Genomic DNA, 16,828 nt, shown 5'->3' with positions numbered 1-16,828 from the left:
ATTTTCGAACAGGAAGAGGAGATGGCAGCCAAAAATAATAATAATGTAAGGAAGATGCTTGGTGACTTTACTGCACCTAATTGCAATTTACATGGAAGAAGCATCTCCATTCCTGCCATTGGAGCAAACAACTTTGAGCTGAAACCTCAATTAGTTTCTCTGATGCAGCAGAACTGCAAGTTTCATGGACTTCCATCTGAAGATCCTTTTCAGTTCTTAACTGAATTCTTGCAGATATGTGATACTGTTAAGACTAATGGAGTAGATCCTGAAGTCTACAGGCTCATGCTTTTCCCCTTTGCTGTAAGAGACAGAGCTAGATTATGGTTAGATTCTCAACCCAAAGACAGCCTGAACTCTTGGGATAAGCTGGTCACGGATTTCTTAGCCAAGTACTTTCCTCCTCAAAAGTTGAGCAAGCTTAGAGCTGATGTTCAAACCTTCAGACAGAAAGAAGGTGAATCCCTCTATGAAGCTTGGGAAAGATACAAACAGTTGACCAAAAAGTGTCCTTCTGACATGCTTTCAGAATGGACCATCCTGGATATATTCTATGATGGTTTATCTGAGCTATCAAAGATGTCACTGGACACTTCTGCAGGTGGATCCATTCACCTAAAGAAAACGGCTGCAGAAGCTCAAGAACTCATTGACATGGTTGCTAATAACTAGTTCATGTACACTTCTGAAAGGAATCCTGTGAGTAATGGGACGCCTATGAAGAAGGGAGTTATTGAAGTTGATACTCTGAATGCCATATTGGCTCAGAATAAAATATTGACTCAGCAAGTCAATATGATCTCTCAGAGTCTGCATGGAATGCAAGCTGTATCCAACAGTACTCAAGAGGCTTCTTATGAAGAAGAAGCTTATGATCCTGAGAACCCTGCAATAGCAGAGGTGAATTACTTAGGTGAACCTTATGGAAACACCTATAACTCATCATGGAGAAATCATCCAAATTTCTCATGGAAGGATCAAAAGCCTCAACAAGGCTTTAATAATGGTGGAAGAAACAGGTTTAACAATAATAAACCTTTTCCATCATCCACTCAGCAACAGACAGAGAACTCTGAACAAAATGCTTCTAATTTAGCAAATCTAGTCTCTGATCTATCCAAGGCCACTGTGAGCTTCATGAATGAAACAAGGTCTTCCATTAGAAATTTGGAAGCACAAGTGGGCCAGCTGAGTAAAAGGATCACTGAAATCCCTCCCAGTACTCTCCCAAGCAATACAGAAGAGAACCCAAAAGGAGAGTGCAAGGCCATTGACATAAGCACCATGGCCGAACCTACAAGGGGAGTGGAGGACGTGAATCCCAAGGAGGAAGACCTCCTGGGAAGTCCAGTGATCAATAAGGAGCTTCCCTCTGAGGAACAAAAAGACTCTGAGGCTCATCTAGAGACCATAGAGATTCCATTGAACCTCCTTATACCCTTCATGAGCTCTGATGAGTATTCATCTTCTGAAGAGAATGAGGATGTTACTGAAGAGCAAACTGCCAAGTTTCTTAGTGCAATCATGAAGCTAAATGCCAAATTATTTGGCATTGATACTTGGGAAATTGAACCTCCCTTGTTTATCAATGAACTAAGTGATCTAGATCAACTGACATTGCCTCAGAAGAGACAGGATCCTGGGAAGTTCATAATACCTTGTACCATAGGCACCATGATCTTTAAGGCTCTGTGTGACCTTGGTTCAGGAATAAACCTCATACCACTCTCTGTAATAAAGAAACTGGGAATCTATGGGGTGCAAGCTGCTAAAATCTCATTAGAGATGGCAGACAATTCAAGAAAACAGGCATATGGACAAGTAGAGGACGTGTTAGTAAAGGTTGAGGGCCTTTACATCCCTGCTGATTTCATAGTCCTGGATACTGGAAAGGAAGAGGATGAATCCATCATCTTAGGAAGACCTTTCCTGGCCACAGCAAGAGCTGTGATTGATGTTGACAGAGGTGAAATAGTCCTTCAATGGAATAAGGACTCCCTTGTTTTTAAAACTCAAGGATCTCCCTCTGCAACCATGGAGAGGAAGCAGAAAAAGCTTATCTCAAAGCAGAGTCAACCAGAGCCCCCACAGTCAAACTCTAAGTTTGGTGTTGGGAGGCCACAACCAAACTCTAAGTTTGGTGTTGAACTCCCATATCCAAACTCTAAGTTTGGTGTTGGAGAGTTTCAACAATGCTCTGAACATCTGTGAGGCTCCATGAGAGCCCACTGTCAAGCTATTGACATTAAAGAAGCGCTTGTTGGGAGGCAACCCAATTTTTATTTATCTGACTATATTTTTCTTAGTTATATGTCTTTGTAGGTTCATGATCATGTGGAGTCACAAAATAAATATAAAAATTGAAAACGGAATCAAAAACAGCAGAAGAAAAATCACACCCTGGAGGAGCATCTGTCTGGCGTTCAGCGCCAGAACAGAGCATGGTTCTGGCGCTGAATGCCCAAAATGGGCAGCTTCTGGGCACTGAACGCCAGAACAGGCATGGTTCTGGCGTTCAACGCCAGAAATGGCACACAAATGGGCGTTGAACGCCCAAAATGGCCACCAACCTGGCGCTGAACGCCCAGAGTTGTGTGCAAAGGCATTTTTACATGCCTAATGGGTGCAGGGATGTAAATCCTTGAACACCTCAGGATCTGTGGACCCCACAGGATTCACTCAGGATCTGTGGACCCCACAGGATCCACTCAGGATCTGTGGACCCCACAGGATCCCCACCTACCTCCACTCACTTCTTCTCACCACTTTCTTTCACACAACCCCATAAACACTCTTCCCCAAAAACCCTTCACCAATCACCTCAAACTCTCTTCCCCATCACCTCTTCCCCACTCACATCCATCCACTCTTCCCCATAAACCTACCTCATAAACTCCACCTACCTTCAAAATTCAAAACCAATTTCCCACCCAAACCCACCCATATGGCCGAAACCTTTCCCCCCTCCCTTCCCTATATAAAGCCCTCCATTCTTCATCAAATTCACACAACACACCCCTCTACACCCTTCTTGGCCGAAACACTTCCCACTCTCCCTCTCCTCCATTTCTTCTTCTTCTTCATCTATTCTTTCTTTTATTGCTCGAGGGCGAGCAAAATTCTAAGTTTGGTGTGGTAAAAGCATAAGCTTTTTGTTTTTCCATTACCATTGATGGCACCTAAGACCGGAGAATCCTCTAGAAAGGGGAAGGGGAAGACAAAAGCTTCCACATCCGAGTCATGGGAGATGGAAAGGTTCATCTCCAAAGCCCATCAAGACCACTTCTATGATGTTGTGGCTAAGAAGAAGGTGATCCCTGAGGTCCCTTTCAAACTCAAAAGAAATGAGTATCCGGAGATCCGACATGAAATTGAAAGAAGAGGTTGGGAAGTTCTAACAAACCCCATCCAACAAGTCGGCATCCTAATGGTTCAAGAGTTCTATGCCAATGCATGGATCACCAAGAACCATGATCAAAGTAAGAACCCGGATCCAAAGAACTATGTTACAATGGTTCGGGGGAAATACTTGGATTTTAGTCCGGAAAATGTGAGGTTGGCGTTTAACTTGCCCATGATACAAGGAGATGAACGCCCCTACACTAGAAGGGTCAACTTTAATCAAAGGTTGGACCAAGTCCTTATGGACATATGCATGGAAGGAGCCCAATGGAAGATTGACTCCAAAGGCAAGCCGATTCAACTAAGAAGATTGGACCTCAAGCCTGTAGCTAGAGGATGGTTGGAGTTCATTCAATGCTCAATCATTCCCACTAGCAACCGGTCTGAAGTTACTATAGACCGGGCCATCATGATCCATAGCATCATGATTGGAGAAGAGGTGGAAGTTCATGAGATTATACCTCAAGAACTCTACAAGGTGGCTGACAAGTCCTCCATTATGGCAAGGTTAGCCTTCCCTCACCTCATTTGCCATCTATGTTACTCAGCTGGAGCTTTCATAGAGGGAGATATCCTCATTAAAGAGGACAAGCCCATCACTAAGAAAAAGATGGAGCAAGCAAGAGAGCCCAGTCATGGAGCTCAAGAGGCGCATGAATCTCATCACCATGAGATCCCGGAGATGCCTCAAATGTATTTTCCTCCACAAAACTATTGGGAGCAAATCAACACCTCCCTAGGAGAATTGAGTTCCAATATGGGACAACTAAGGGTGGAACATAAAGAGCACTCCATCATGCTTCATGAAATAAGAGAAGATCAAAAAGCAATGAGGGAGGAGCAACAAAGACAAGGAAGAGACATAGAAGAGCTCAAGGACATCATTGGTTCCTCAAGAAGGAAACGCCACCATCACTAAGGTGGACTCATTCCTTGTTCTTATTTCTTCTGTTTTTCGTTTTCTATGTTATGTGCTTATCTATGTTTGTGTCTTCATTACATGATCATTAGTAGTTAGTAACTTTGTCTTAAAGTTATGAATGTCCTATGAATCCATCACCTCTCTTAAATGAAAAATGTTTTAATTCAAAAGAACAAGAAGTACATGAGTTTCGAATTTATCCTTGAACTTAGCTTAATTATATTGATGTGGTGACAACGCTTCTTGTTTTCTGAATGAATGCTTAAACAGTGCATATGTCTTTTGAAGTTGTTGATCATGAATGTTAAATCTGTTGGCTCTTGAAAAAATGATGACTAGGAGACATGTTATTTGATAATCTGAAAAATCATAAAAATGATTCTTGAAGCAAGAAAAAGCAGCAAAGAACAAAGCTTGCAGAAAAAAAAAAAAGAAAAAAAAGGCGAAAAAAAAATAATAGAAAGAAAAAGAAAAAGCAAGCAGAAAAAGCCAAAGCTCTTAAAACCAAGAGGCAAGAGCAAAAAGCCAATAACCCTTAAAACCAAAAGGCAAGGGCAAATAAAAAGGATCCCAAGGCTTTGAGCATCAGTGGATAGGAGGGCCTAAAGGAATAAAATCCTGGCCTAAGCGGCTAAACCAAGCTGTCCCTAACCATGTGCTTGTGGCGTGTAGGTGTCAAGTGAAAACTTGAGACTGAGCGGTTAAAGTCAAGGTCCAAAGCAAAAAAAGAGTGTGCTTAAGAACCCTGGACACCTCTAATTGGGGACTTTAGCAAAGCTGAGTCACAATCTGAAAAGGTTCACCCAATTATGTGTCTGTGGCATTTATGTATCCGGTGGTAATACTGGAAAACAAAGTGCCTAGGGCCACGGCCAAGACTCATAAAAGAAGCTGTGTTCAAGAATCATCATACTGAACTAGGAGAGTCAATAACACTATCTGAACTCTGAGTTCCTATAGATGCCATTCATTCTGAACCTCAATGGATAGAGTGAGATGCCAAAACTATTCAAGAGGCAAAAAGCTATAAGTCCCGCTCATATGATTGAAGCTATGTTTCATTGATAGTTTGGAATTTATAGTATATTCTCTTCTTTTTATCCTAATTGATTTTCAGTTGCTTGGGGACAAGCAACAATTTAAGTTTGGTGTTGTGATGAGCGGATAATTCATACGCTTTTTGACATTGTTTTTAGTATGTTTTTAGTAGGATCTAGTTACTTTTAGGGATGTTTTCATTAGTTTTTATGTTAAATTCACATTTCTGGACTTTACTATGAGTTTGTGTGTTTTTCTATGATTTCAGGTATTTTCTGGCTGAAATTGAGGGACTTGAGCAGAAATCAGATTCAGAGGTTGAAGAAGGACTGCTGATGCTGTTGGATTCTGACCTTCCTGCACTCAAAGTGGATTTTCCGGAGCTACAGAACTCGAAATGGCGCGCTTCTAATTTTGTTGGAAAGTAGACATCCAGGGCTTTCCAGCAATATATAATAGTTTATACTTTGGCCAAGAATAGACGACGTAAACTGGCGTTCAACGCCAGCTTTCTGCCCAAATCTGGCGTCCAGCGCCAGAAAAGGAGCCAAAACCAGAGTTGAACGCCCAAACTGGCACAAAAGCTGGCGTTCAACTCCAAGAAGGACCTCTACACGTGCAACACTCAAGCTCAGCCGAAGCACACACCAAGTGGGCCCCGGAAGTGGATTTATGCATCAATTACTTACTTCTGTAAACCCTAGTAGCTAGTTTATTATAAATAGGACCTTTCACTATTGTATTAGACGTCTTTTGACAATCCTGGATCCTGGATTGTATTTTGATCCTGTGATCACGTTTTAGGGGGCTGGCCATCTCGGCCATGCCTGGACCTCTCACTTATGTATTTTTAACGGTAGAGTTTCTGCACTCCATAGATTAAGGTGTGGAGCTCTGCTGTTCCTCAAAGATTAATGCAAAGTACTACTGTTTTCTATTCAATTCTTCTTATTTCACTTCTAAGATATTCATTCGCACTTCAACCTGAATGTGATGAACGTGACAATCATCATCATTCCCTATGAACGCGTGCCTGACAACCACTTCCGTTCTACCTTCGACTGAATGAGTATCTCTTAGATCTCCTAACCAGAATCTTCGTGGCGTAAGCTAGAATGATGGCGGCATTCAAGAGAATCCGGAAAGTCTAAACCTTGTCTGTGGTATTGCGAGTAGGATTCAATGATTGAATGACTGTGACGAGCTTCAAACTCGCGAGTGTTGGGCGTTAGTGACAGACGCAAAAGGAGGGTGAATCCTATTCCAGCATGATCGAGAACCGACAGATGATTAGCCGTGCTGTGACAGAGCATGTGAGCATATTTTTCACTGAGAGGAGGGGATGTAGCCACTGACAACGGTGATGCCCTTGCATAAAGCCAGCCATGGAAAGGAGTAAGACTGATTGGATGAAGATAGCAGGAAAGCAGAGGTTCAGAGGAACGAATGCATCTCCGTACGCTTATCTGAAATTCTCACCAATGAATTACATAAGTATCTCTATCTTTACTTTTTATTAATTAATATTCGAAAACCACATAACTATTTTATATCCGCCTGACTGAGATTTGTAAGGTGACCATAGCTTGTTTCATACCAACAATCTCCGTGGGATTCGACCCTTACTCACGTAAGGTATTACTTGGACGACCCAGTGCACTTGCTGGTTAGTTACACGGAGTTGTGAACCATGGTCTTGGCATCATGTTTTTGGCGTCATTTCCAGGGAAAGAAAGAGCAATGAATTTTACATAATTAAAGTGTAATCACGATTCCACGTACCACTTAGCTAATTCAGACAGACCATCATAGAATATATCCAGGATGGTCCATTCTGAAAGCATGTCAGAAGGACACTTTTTGGTCAGTCCTTTGTATCTCTCCCAAGCTTCATAGAGGGATTCACCTTCTTTCTGTCTGAAGGTCTGAACATCCATTCTAAGCTTACTTAGCTTTTGAGGAGGAAAGAACTTGGCTAAGAAAGCCTTGACCAGCTTATCCCAAGAGTTCAGGCTATCCTTAGGTTGAGAGTCCAACCATATTCTAGCTCTGTCTCTCACAGCAAAAGGGAAAAGCATGAGCCTGTAGACTTCAGGATCTACTCCATTAGTCTTAACAGTATCACATATCTGCAAGAATTCAGTTAAGAACTGAAAAGGATCTTCAGATGGAAGTCCATGGAACTTGCAGTTCTGCTGCATCAGAGAAACTAGCTGAGGTTTCAGCTCAAAATTGTTTGCTCCAATGGTAGGGATAGAGATGCTTCTTCCATGTAAATTGGAATTAGGTGCAGTAAAGTCACCAAGCATCCTCCTTGCATTATTATTATTTTCGGCTGCCATCTCCTCTTCCTGTTCGAAAATTTCTGACAGGTGCTTGCTGGATAGTTGTAATTTAGCTTCTCTTAGTTTCCTCTTCAGAGTCCTTTCAGGTTCTGGATCTGCTTCAACAAGAATATTCTTGTCCTTGCTCCTGCTCATATGAAAAAGAGGGACAGAAAAATAATAATAATAGGGATAATTTTTACCACAGTATAGAGGTCCCTGTGTGAGTAGAAGAAAAGAAGAAGAAAAAATTCGAACACAGATGGAAGAGGGGGTTCGAATTTGGGTGAGATGAAGTGTTAGTAGATGAATAAATTAGTAGAAGGAGATAAGAGAGAGAGAGAATTTTCGAAAATAATTTTTGAAAAAGAGTTAGTGATTTTCGAAAATAGTTTTTGAAAAAGGTTAGTAATTTTCGAGAATTAAAATAAAAAATTAAAATAATTAGTTAATTAAAAAGAAATTTTGAAAAAGAGGGAAGATATTTTCGAAAATTAGAGAGAGAGGGAGTTAGTTAGGTAGTTTTGAAAAAGATAAGAAACAAACAAAAAGTTAGTTAGTTAGTTGAAACAAATTTGAAAAGCAATTTTGAAAAGATAAGAAGATATTTTTGAAAAGATATGATTGAAATTAGTTTTGAAAAAGATTTGATTTTTAAAATCACAATTAATGGCTTGATTCACAAGAAATCATAAGATATGATTCTAGAACTCAAAGTTTGAATCTTTCTTAACAAGCAAGTAACAAACTTGGAATTTTTGAATCAAAACATTAATTGATGATGTTATTTTCGAAAATTAGGAGATAAAGATAAGAAAAAGATTTTTGAAAAATATTCTTAAAATTTTCGAAAATAACTAAGAAAAATGAAAAAGATTTGATTTTTGAAAAAGATTTTGAAAAAGATAAGATTTTTAAATTGAAAATTTGATTTGACTCATAAGAAACAACTAAATTTTAAAAAGTTTTGAAAAAGTCAACTCAAAATTTCGAATTTATGAGAAGAAAAAGGAGAAGATATTTTTTTTTGATTTTTTTGAATTTTTTTTATGATGAGAGAGAAAAACACTAAAAATGCTCAATGCATGGAAATTTTAGATCAAAACAATGAATGCATGCAAGAATGCTATGAATATCAAGATGAACACCAAGAACACTTTGAAGATCATGATGAACATCAAGAACATATTTTTAAAAAATTTTTAATGCAAAGAAAATATGCAAGACACCAAACTTAGAAATCTTTCATGTTTAGACTCTATGAATGCAAAAATGCACATGAAAAACAAGAAAAGACACAAAACATGAAAGCATCAAGATCAAACAAGAAGACTTACCAAGAACAACTTGAAGATCATGAAGAACACTATGAATGCATGAATTTTTCGAAAAATGCAAGATGAATATGCAATTGACACCAAACTTTCAACTTGACTCAAGACTCAAACAAGAAACACAAAATATTTTTTGGTTTTTTATGATTTTATAATTTTTTTTGTGTTTTCTTTTATTTTTTTTCGAAAATCATTTTGAAAAAGAAAAATAAGGATTCCAAAATTTTTAATATGAATTCCAGGAATCTTATGCTCTTTAGTCTAAAGCTCCAATCAAAGGGTCAGGCATGACTTAATAGCCAGCCAAGCTTTAGTATGTAACTCAGACATGACACGCCTGACATTCCCTATCCAAAAGAATTAGACATGGCTTTACAGCCAGCCAGGCTTCAACATGCTTCATGAAACACTAGAATTCATTCTTAAAAATTCTGAAGAAAAATATATTTTTGAAAACATTTATTTTAAATTTTTTTTCGAAAACAAAGGAGAAATTTTTTTTTTGAAAGATTTTTTTAAAAAGTTTTTGAAAATAAAACAAAAGAAAATTACCTAATCTGAGCAACAAGATGAACCGTCAGTTGTCCAAACTCGAACAATCCCCGGCAACGGCGCCAAAAACTTGGTGCACGAAATTGTGATCATCAATGGCGCCATCAACATGGTACGCTCAATTGTAATCTCAACTTTTTATCACAACTTCGCACAACTAACCAGCAAGTGCACTGGGTCATCCAAGTAATAAACCGTACGCGAGTAAGGGTCAATCCCACGGAGATTGTTGGTATGAAGCAAGCTATGGTCATCTTGTAAATCTCAGTAAGGCGGATATAGAATGGTTATGGAGTTTTCGAATATTAATAATAAAATAGGGATAGAAATACTTATGTAAATCCTTGGTGAGAATTTCAGATAAATGTATGGAGATGCTTTCGTCCCTCTAAACCTCTGCTTTCCTGCTGTCTTCTTCCAATCAGTCTTACTCCTTTCTATGGTTGGCTTTATGTAAGGACATCACCATTGTCAATGGCTACTTTTTATCCTCTCTGGAAAATGGTCCGATGCGCTGTCACTGCATGGCTAATCGTCTGGAGGCATCACCCTTGTCAATGGCTGCATCCCATCCTCTTGTGAAAATGGTCCAAATGCTCTGTCACAGCACGGCTAATCATCTGAGGTTCTCGATCATACTGGAATAGGATTCACCCTCCTTTTGCGTCTGTCGCTACGCCAAGCACTCGCGAGTTTGAAGTTCGTCACAGTCATTCAATTCCAGAGTCTTACTCGGAATACCACAGACAAGGTTTAGAATTTCTGGACTCTCATGAATGCCGCCATCAATCTAGCTTATACCACAAAGATTCTGATTAAGAGATCCAAGAGATACTCATTCAATCTAAGGTGGAACGGAAGTGGTTGTTAGGCACGTGTTCGTGGGGGAATGATGATGATTGTCACATTCATCACATTCAGGTTGAAGTGCGAATGAATATCTTAGAAGCGGAATAAGTTGAATTGAATAGAAAAACAGTAGTACTTTGCATTAATCTTTGAGGAACAGCAGAGCTCCACACCTTAATCTATGGAGTGCAGAAACTCTACCGTTGAAAATACATAAGTGATGAAGGTCCAGGCATGGCCGAATGGCCAGCCCCAAACGTGATCAATAGATCAAAATATAATCCAAAGATGATCCAAAGATGTCTAATACAATAGTAAAAAGTCCTATTTATAATAAACTAGCTACTAAGGTTTACAGAAGTAAGTAATTGATGCATAAATCCACTTCCGGGGCCCACTTGGTGTGTGCTTGGGCTGAGCTTGAATGTTACACGTGCAGAGGCTCTTTTTGGAGTTGAACGCCAGGTTGTAATGTATTTCTGGCATTCAACTCTGGTTTGTGACTTGTTTCTGGCGTTTAACTCCAGACAGCAGCGTAGAACTGGCGTTCAACGCCTTTTTACATCATTTAAACTCGTTCAAAGTATGGACTATTATACATTGATGGAAAGCCCTGGATGTCTACTTTCCAACGCAATTGGAAGCGCGCCATTTTGAGTTTTGTAGCTCCAGAAAATCCACTTTGAGTGCAGGGAGGTCAGAATCCAACAACATCAGCAGTCCTTCTTCAACATCTGAATCTGATTTTTGCTCAAGTCCCTCAATTTCAGCCAGAAAATACCTGAAATCACAGAAAAACACACAAACTCATAGTAAAGTCCAGAAATGTGAATTTAACATAAAAACTAATAAAAACATCCCTAAAAGTAACTAGATTCTACTAAAAACATACTAAAAACAATGCCAAAAAGTGTATAAATTATCCACTCATCACAACCTTGTTGGGAAGGTAGAATAGTTGAAAAACAAGTAAAATTTGAGAAACAGGGCGTGTGTGGCCGCACAGGAGTGTGTGCATGCACACGCCCAGGAGGTTTTAAAATGTGTGCGTACGCACAGGGGTGTGCGTACGCACAGGTGGCAAAACATATAGAATCTGTTCACTCGCACAACTTGTGCTAGCGCCCCTAACAGACTGGCCTTCCCAACGTGTGCGTCCGCACAGGTTGAAATTCTTCCTTAGATATGTGCGCGCACAAGCTGTGCTAGCGCTACAAACAGAACACATTTCCCTACCTGTTCGTGCGCACAGGTGTGTGCGTCTGCACAGGTCAAATTTTCGCAGGGTGTGCGTCCGCCCAAGGGTGTATGCTCGCACATATCAGAAATCATGAAATTCTGCAACTTAGTAGAATTTCAGATTTTTAACACCAACTTTGAATGATCATAACTTCCTCTACAAAATTTTAATTTTCACAAAATTTATATCAATTTAAAGGGATTTCAAGGATCTTTAATTCTAATTAAATTTCAATCAATTTCGAAAATCGAGGCAAAAGTTATGATCGAACAAAGTTCACCAAAATTCCCTTTTTACCCAATTTTCACATGTACCAAATTCACCAAATTCACAAGCCACATCCAACTAGATCAATATCAAACTTCCATTTCCAGCACAATCTACCCTTTTAAATCACATTGCACCATTCTCAATCATCAAACACAAAATATGTGACACTAAGCTCAATTGTTCCATGATAAATCCCTATTTTATGATTCATCTTGTGCTCAAATTGAATATTTTTTTATCAATTCTTCACCTACTTATTCATATGAATTGCATGGTTTTACTTTTCCTTCCTTATTATGTGATAAGTGTGAAAACATGTTTCCTATGCTTTAAAAGTATTAATTTTAATTAGCCTTTATTACCATTCGATGCCGTGATTTGTGTGTTAAGTATTTTCAGGCTTCATAGGGCAGGAATGGCTTAGAGGACAGAAAGGAAACATACAAAAATGGAAGGAAAGCAGAAAAAGGGAGTTTTGAAGAAAAAGGCAGTGACGCGTACGCATGGACGACGCGAACGCGTACCTAGCGCGAAATGGCATCGACGCGAACGCGTGACTGATGCGGACGCGTTCCTTGAGCAGAACGCAAATGATGCGTACATGTGACCGACGCGTACACGTCGCAAGGAAAAACTCCAGACCACGCAAACGCGTGACCCACGTGCCCACGTGACAGACGCTACGTACAGGAATCTGCAGAAAACGCCCCCAGCGATTTCTGGACCCTTTTTCGGCCCAATTCCAAATCCAGAAACACAGAATATAAGCCAGAGAATGGGGGAATCAAACAATAACTCGCTGAAGGCAACAATTCATACAACATTCATATACATAATTTTAGGTTTTAGATGTAGTTTTTAGAGAGAGAGAGGCTCTCTCCCCTCTCTTAGGTTTTAGGATTAGGATTTCAACTTCTTCTCAGATTCCAGGTTCAATGTTCCTTTAAATTAGGATTCTTATATTTTCATTTATTCCATAGTATTTTTTCATTTAAATTTTATTGTTTATTTAATTGCTTCCAATTTTATTTTAATTATCATCTCTACTCTTTTATATCTTTAATCCTTATTCAGAGTTACAATTGGAAAGCTTTTATGAAATTATTAATGCAAAGAGTATTTTTCTATTTACCTCATTATTTGTTTGATTATCTTCAAGTATTTATTTAGTCATTTATTATGTGAAATTGGCATCCGTGTCAATGGAGTAGATTTTCCACTTGACATGGGGGTTGATTAAGAGGAGACACTTGAGTTGGAATGCTCAAGTGCTTAGTTAAATTGAATATTGTTGGCTAATTCTATATCTACTAACACTAGACCTTCCCAAGGGAAAGGACTAGGATCTGCGGATAAGAATCAGTCCAATCACTTGACTTTCCTTTACTCAGTAAGGGTTAACTAAGTGAAAATAACAACCTCTTTACACTACACTTGAGAAGATTCCAACAAGGATAGAACTTCCAATTAATCACACCCCCGGTCAAGGCTTTTTAATTAATTATATAAATTCTCTTTTTAATTTCCACCGCTTTAAATTATAATTATTTATTTTTCTGTTCTCAAACTCAAAATCTTCTCAGAAAAACCCATAACCAATAATAAATACACCTCCCTGCAATTCCTTGAGAGACGACCCGAGGTTTGAATACTTCGGTTATAAATTTTATTGGGTTTTGATACTTGTGACAACCAAGTTTTTGTACGAAAGGATTCTCTGTTGGTTTAGAAACTATACTTGCAACGCGATTATATTTTTATAAAAATTCTTTACTGACAGAAATCCGGCTCGTCAAAATGGCGCCGTTGCCGGGGAATTACAACTGTGTGCCTTGTTATTGGTTATTGTAAATATTTTCTTTTACCTGTTTATTTGTTTTTATTTTCATTTTTAATTTTTATTAGTTATTATGAATTCTCACCCCCGTCGCTTTGAGTTTGGTTCTAATATTGTTGAAAGGAATGGAAGCTATAACAGGAACATGCATCAAGGTCAAAACAATCAGAGATGGATGGAGCCACGAGGATCTGATCAACCCTTTAGGCAACAACACCTTCCAACGTACCATGGACGACGACCATTCAACAATGCATGTCGAGACAATAGTTATGGTGGACCCTTTCGCGACAACCAACATCCACCAAATTACTATGGTCAAGAGCCATTCCGAGGTGCATACCAAGATGATAGATATGGTGGACCCCCTTGTAGTTACCAACAAGCCTCATCATATGCCTATGAACCACCTCCTCAACATAACTTTGAACCACCATACTCACAAGCACCCTACCACCATTCACCTCTGTATGACCCTAACCCATACCCACCCCAATTCCAATCCAATTACTCCCAAGAACCACCTCGTCCTTATGCACCATGTCCATATCCATCAACCCAAGAATCCAGGGAGTAACTCAAGGAAACAGTGGAAAAATTTCATGCAACCCTTCACCAACTGGAGGAAGCGAATCGATTACCTTCCCGACGTTCAGACACTCAAGGAACCCCATGGCTTCATGTGGGCAATCTAATGAAGAACGCAACATGAAGGAGATACTAGAAACTCCAATGGGCAGTAAGGAGCATGATTTTGTACTGGAACAAGTGGAGGAAGCTGAAATTATCGAAGAAGAAGAATTGGTTGAAGATTTAGGAGATGCTGAACCTCCATGGGAATCCAGAATTGTGGAGAATTCCGTCGAGAAATTTGCAATTGATGCTAAGGAGGATAGTGCACAACCCTCAAAGTAGGTGTCTTATGAAGAACTGGATGGAACAACTCAAGAAGCGAGTTTCCTTGACAATGATAATCACAAGTCAAGTCCTCCTAGTAATGAACTTGCATCTGCAAGTAAATTCTCTGAGATTGAAGAATCTTCCCCAAGTGAATACGAAAATGATGCGGAGGTAGACTTCTCTCAACCTCCAAATTATGACTTGAGTGATGAGGAAGATATCGAAGACTTTGATCAAAACGTGGTTACAGTTGAAGAAGTTTGCAAGGAAGTGGAATAATTCACAGAAGAATACAAGGGAGTAGAGCTTGCCAAACCACTGGAAACACCTTTTCCAAGGCCATTACCATCCAATACAAATTTCAAGTGGGTAAAATCCTTAGCCTTTATCTTTATTTTTCCACTTGAATATGGTTTGCTTGAAACAGCTGACCAGTTTAGAGTTCTTTGCGGCTTTAAAAGTAAAAGGGAAATGGTTCGTGCTCAAGGCTGGTATGCAAGATTCAATGAGGTTCCATGCTTCACTTTGAAGTGTAGGGATTGGTTTTGAGTTCGATTGAATGGGTCTCGGAAGATATTTGGTCATCTCGGTGAGAATACAACTTCCAAACCGCCCGGCTGGAAAAATATAGATCGAGACAAAGGCGGATATAAAAGCAAGGTTTGGGATCTTGGAATCTATTATGATATTCAGCACCCTAGGAGCCTGAAAACCTGTTTGAATTTGCTCAAGGGCTTTACATGCCTAGTTTGGGACCCCGGAAGCTGTGGGCATTCCAAACAGTGGTGGAGATTTTTGGATGAATTCAAGCACAAGCCACCATAGCAGGAAGCTCATCAAATGTCCAACTTAAGGACTTTAACTAAAAGTGCTAGGTGGGAGACAACCCACCGTGGTATGATCGTTCCCTTTCTTCAATTTTGACTTTATTTCGTTTTGTTTGTTTTTGAGTTTTATTTTATTCTATTTTCATTGAACCTGGAATTATTCATAGCATCCACATTAGCATTGCATTTTGCATCCTGCATATATAAAAAAAAAGCACCCCACGTGTGCGCATGGGCCAAGCGTGGGCGTCGATTGCAAATCGGCGTCAAAATCCAATGCCCAGAAAGTTGGGCTGGAATCGTGCGGCTGTGGTGTATTAGGCACACATTGGGCCATGCGATCACGTCAGTGACGTGAACGCGTCACTTTCACTTCACACACATCACGCGAAAGCGTGGGCGACGCGTACGCGTCGCATGGAAATCATTGCCCCCTGATTGGAAACAGAGAGTTGCGCCAAAATGACGCTGGAATTGTGCGTTTAGCACAATTATGAGCGACGCATACGCGTGCCCCACGCGTACGCGTCACCTTCATTATCCCTCAACCACGCGATCGCGTCAATGAAGCGTTCGCGTCATTCCCTTTTTGCCCTAAACACGCGATCGCGTGCCCCACGCATTCGCATGGATTCAAATACCCTAACCCCAACCCACGCGAAACCCTACCCCTTTCGCGTACCAAAACCCACCCCCAAATCCCTCTGCACTCTCTCTTCCTTCAACCCCAACCACCACATCACCACCGCCCCTCCGTCACCGAGCCGTCGCCACCATCCAGGACATCAGGCCGACCGCCACCACGCCCCAACCACCCGTCCCTCCCCTTCTTCTTCCTTTCCCGCTTCTCCTCCACGACCCCCGCGCCGTCTCCGAGCCACCACAGCGCCGCCGCCACCACCCAGAACCACCCACTAGCTACCACGCCTCCCAATCCTTCCCCCCTCACCCCCCTTCTTCCCCTCCTCCCCCATAACCCCCTTTCACTTTAAACCCATATAGCCACCACTACCGCGCCAACCTGCCCCGCCGCCATTCCGCTTCCCAGTGCCGCCGCGTCATTGCCACCACCAACACCATCTCTCTGCACCCTAATTCTGTTCCTCTGCCCACCAGGTTCCGCTGAACACTGAATCTTTTTTCCCGTTGATTAGTTCGTTAGTTTTTCGAATTATCTTCAAATTAGGATAGTTAGAGATGCATGATCGTAGTGGATTTTAGGTGGGTAGGTAGCTAGGATGTGGTTAGTGAATTTAGGCCTGATAATTACACCGTTCTTGTTAATTGTTTAATCTGTTTCGCAATTTCGAATAAGCTGTGATGATAATGCTGT

At 40.4% G+C, this 16,828-nt stretch overlaps 2 non-coding genes across 2 annotated transcripts; one reads left to right on the top strand and one right to left on the bottom strand.

Annotated features, from left to right (window-relative positions):
• Positions 1–417: 417 nt before the first annotated feature.
• Positions 418–525, bottom strand: LOC112752445 (small nucleolar RNA R71). The gene has a single exon (XR_003176882.1). It is a non-coding gene; the product is annotated as a small nucleolar RNA R71 (small nucleolar RNA).
• A 6,675-nt stretch (positions 526–7,200) lies between these two features.
• On the top strand, positions 7,201–7,308 carry LOC112753192 (small nucleolar RNA R71). The gene has a single exon (XR_003177586.1). It is a non-coding gene; the product is annotated as a small nucleolar RNA R71 (small nucleolar RNA).
• Positions 7,309–16,828: the final 9,520 nt, after the last annotated feature.

This window comes from Arachis hypogaea, chromosome 15 (genome assembly GCF_003086295.3).
Source record: "Arachis hypogaea cultivar Tifrunner chromosome 15, arahy.Tifrunner.gnm2.J5K5, whole genome shotgun sequence".
NCBI classification, from domain to species: Eukaryota; Viridiplantae; Streptophyta; class Magnoliopsida; order Fabales; family Fabaceae; genus Arachis; species Arachis hypogaea.
This window is presented reverse-complemented; position numbering and strand designations above follow the sequence as displayed.